Below are 4,586 nucleotides of genomic sequence, written 5' to 3' on the forward strand. Positions count from 1 at the left end.
TCAGACAGCTCCGTCAGGCTAAAAAAAAGGCTCGCGGAGGAGTGGGGACAGATTCTTATATAAAGGCCTGAAATACACACTGGAAAAGGAGATCAGAGTGGCAAAGAGGAATTATTCTGGAAAGCTAAGGAACCAATTCTCTTCCAGTGACCCTGCTTCAGTGTTGAAAGGTCTGAAAGACATCACCAATTACAAGACACCATCCCCCAGCACTGTGGAGAATCAACAACTGGTCAGCTCTCCGTGCCCACCTCCATCTGTCAGTGGATCACCAGCTTCCTGACAGACAGGCAGCAGCTAGTAAAGCTAGGAAAATTCTCATCCAGCACCTGTACGATCAGCACTGGAGCCCCCCAGGGTTGTGTTGTCTCCCCACTGCTCTTCTCCCTCTACACCAATGACTGCACTTCTAAAGACCCCTCTGTCAAGCTCCTGAAGTTTGCAGACGACACTACAGTCATCGGCCTCATCCAGGACGGTGACGAGTCTGCTTACAGACAGGAGGTTAAAGAGCTGGCTGTCTGGTGCAGTCTAAACAACCTGGAGCTGAACACGCTCAAAACTGTGGAGATAATAGTGGACTTCAGGAGGAACCCCCTTGCTCTCCCCCCACTTACCATCATGGACAGCACTGTAACAACAGTGGAGTCATTCAGGTTCCTGGGCACCACAATCTCTCAGGACCTGAAGTGGGACACTCACATTGAGTCCATTGTTAAAAAGGCCCAGCAGAGGCTGTATTTCCTTCGCCAACTAAGGAAGTTCAACCTGCCACAGGAGCTGCTGAAACATGGACAACACCATTATACATTTATTTATTTAACACATACTTGTTTACATTTCAAATTTGCACATATCATACCTGTGCATACATAATTGTCTATATTATATATTGTGTTTTTGCTATTTTGTACATTGTCTATTTTGTATATTTGTATATTATTATTTTTATTATCTATGTCCTGTCTTGTCACTGTCATTCTGTTGCACTGTGGAGCTTCTGTCACTAAAACAAATTCCTCGTATGTGTAAACATACCTGGCAATAAAGCTCATTCTGATTCTGATTCTTAATTTAATTCATGTGCAATTACATGTCTGAACACCTTACATTCATTTTGCACTTAAGTATATTATTTTAAAGTATTTTTTTCCACAAAAAGTACTCATATTTCACACGAAAATGAAAATTCTGTCATTTCCTCACTTCCTCAAGTTTAAAATCTGTATGAGTTTCTTTATACTATTGAACACATAAGAAGAAATTTTGAAGAATGTAGGCTTTGACTTCCATAGTATGGAAATAAAAATAAAAAAATACTATGGAAGTCAATGGCTGCCATCAACTGTTTGGTCTTATTTTCATTTTTTGGGTATTCAAAACCTATTTTTCACAATGATTCATATAGTATTATTATTCATATAGCAAGTAACTTTGACCAAGTTGTAATGTTCAGTTAAGCCTGTCACTCAACATACATTAGTTTAATTAATTAAATGATTGAATTTATTAATTTATTATAAGAACAGTTAAATGGGCCATTTATTCATGGCCACCAGCTGAACACTAGTATGCAACAGACTGACGTTATCTCAAAGCAACAGTCATAATTCTAAGAGCATATATAGCTACATATCTGAATACCTGCTTATTCCAAGGGCTTGTAGTTTTCTCATAGTCAGCTTTGGGGATGATGCTGGTTTTGTTGCAGAACTTTCACAGCAATAAACCGCTGAATATATGTGAAAAATCAACATGTTTAAGCCAGACTTGCATGATACGTGGAAGTGTGCTGTTTGGTTGAGTCTGTGAGATTCACGGTGCACAGCATGTTTCCCTCTTGTTATGTTCCTTCATGAGGATTTGGCTCTGCTTCATCTCTCCAGGAGCAAATCGCACAACATGAACAGAGCAAGGAGGGTGATATGAATTAATGTGCAACATACTGTTATTAAAAGTCATTTTATTTACACTAGCATATACACAAAAATAAAACTGCATACCACAAGAAGTTTGAGAGAAGACACTTCTTTCACCCAAAAATGAAATGAAATCTATTTATTCAGCCTCATGCCGTATGTTGTTATTCTGAGAATGCTCATGCAGCTTGTCTCCATACAAAACTCCAAAAAAGGTAAAAAACCCCACTGAAGTACCAAAATAGTGGTCCATGTGTCTTGTGCACTATATGAAGTCTTCTGAAGACATACGATAGCTTTGTATGAGGAACAGACTGAAATATTGTTATTCACTGAAAATGTTTCTCAAGCTCTCGAGTGCCATTCATCATTCCACATATTTGAATATTCTGTGCTGTGTTCGATTGTTACAAATGTCAGAACTTGGCACTGGGCTTCAGTGATGTCAAACCTGGCTCGCTCTTTTTAAATGTGTGCACAAATCAGATTTGAATGCTTCGGCAATGGAACATTTTTAGTGAATAAACAATTTCGGACGGTTCCTCACACAAACCAAGCATATGCTTTAAATATGCTTGGAATAGTTATCAAATGAATAGTTTTATTTCGCTATGAACTTTTCTTGTATGTTTTTGGAAACTTAATTGCATGTCATTTGCAATTAAATGAAAATGTGTTGCAGTTTAAATTTATATTGAGTGCTATTAGCTGAACTTTAGAGTGTGTGTGTGTGTGTTTTACAAACTTAGATGGGACTTATGTACATTTTTTATATTTATTTTATAATTAAATATATTGTATTTGAAATATGGTTAAAGTTTATTGTTGAATGTACTGACAAGCATTTAAGGTGAACTAACATATACGTTAATGTCATTTCTTTTGAAACTTGTATGTTGTGTATTTCAATATATTTGTAATTACACATTTGTAATGAAGAATTTGCAATTTTGTATATTTAAAATATAGTAACTTTAAATGTAATACTGAATAACACATATACAGTTGTAAATACAGTTACAAATCAAGTACACATGCTTTAGTATGTTAGTCCAAACATCAAAATAAGTGCACTTCTTTAACTACTTTTTACCAATAAGGAGCTCCTGAACTGAAACACAGGTCATAGTTAACAACCCATGGTGCTTTGCATGAAATATCTGTTCACTAGACACCATGCATCAGAGGGGAAATCCCAATGTATATAATATTAACACAACCTAACACAGCAGATAACCTGTCTTATGAAATGCATTAACCATCAAAATACTTCAGATAAGGACAATTGTGTGTCAAATATGTCAAGCTTGGACAGATACACTAATACAGTATCAGCAGCATATAAAGAAAGTTTATGCTAGTATATTGTTAATAAATATACTTTTTTATTAAGTTTTCTCTCATCTTGTCTGTTTGCCCAGGCAAGAGACTCAAACAATACAGGAGACAGGGGACATCCCTGCTAAATTCCAGTTTTGTGTCATGCTCTTGTGAGGCATCCATCCATTTTCAATTCTAGCGATAGGGTTGAAACATACAGTCAGGAAACTTCTAATTGAATTTTTTCAAAAATACTTTATGCTGTTTTGATCCTGCAGCATTTCAGGGAAGATGATAACAGTCCCTTTAATGAAAATAAATAATGGCTTTGCCGCAACTGTAACAGATCGGCCAGGCTCCGCCACCACCCAATCACAACGATCCCTCTCACCTGAGTTCTGAGCACCTGCACCTGTCACCAATCAAGCACCTCATTACCAGCCTGCATAAAAGCACACACCTCAGACACCCTCACTGTCCGGTCTCGTTTACACGTAGAGGACTCAATGACTTTGCTACTGAATTCCTTTGAATACTTCTTGCATTACTTACCTCCTGTGTTCCTCCTAGTGTCTCCTCGTCTCCAAGTGTCTCCTGTATCTCCTAGTTCCCGGATCGCTGAGGTGTGTGCTTCCCCCGTATCCCTTCCAGCCTCCATCAAGCCAAAGACTCGGATTACTCCACTCTCCATATCCTTTGCACTCTCTCACGGACCTTTCCCTCACCATCACTTCCTCCGGACCCGACACCAGTACTCACTGTGACCTAATAAACGCTTTTGTATATAAACTAACCTGTTGTGTCAGACCTCTTCCGTAACAGCAACAGCCTTGAAGTGCAAAATTGCATGTTTTTAGCAATACCATAACAATTCCTATTTAGTGAAAATATCCTAAAATATGTTTTAAAAATGCTTATAGTAAATATTTATATATATTAGTATTTGTACTAATATTAAACCAAAACAATGTATAGGAACAGTAAGAAAATGTGTGTGCTACATAAATACACAATTTGTACCACTAGGTTCTAATTTTAACTGATCCTCAATTACTGGTATTTTCTCAGAGGAGAAAAATCTAGAATAAAATAATTGGCGGTACATCTCTTTTGCCTCCCTTGATGAAAGTTATTTTACTTAAGCATGGAGACAAGCTTTAAGAAATATTCAGCAGATATAATTTAATGTCATTTAGATGGATTCAATTGAAATCTGAGCATGACACTGACAGACAGTGTCCATCATTTATAATGATTTTTGTACCTCACTGTTCAGTTATGGCCTTGAATGGCATGGCATGAATGTGAGGGGGAGAAATACAGTCAAAATACATATATCAAGTCAAG

Source organism: Sinocyclocheilus rhinocerous, unplaced genomic scaffold (assembly GCF_001515625.1).
Source record: "Sinocyclocheilus rhinocerous isolate Xijiao unplaced genomic scaffold, SAMN03320098_v1.1 scaffold1065, whole genome shotgun sequence".
Classification (NCBI taxonomy): domain Eukaryota; kingdom Metazoa; phylum Chordata; class Actinopteri; order Cypriniformes; family Cyprinidae; genus Sinocyclocheilus; species Sinocyclocheilus rhinocerous.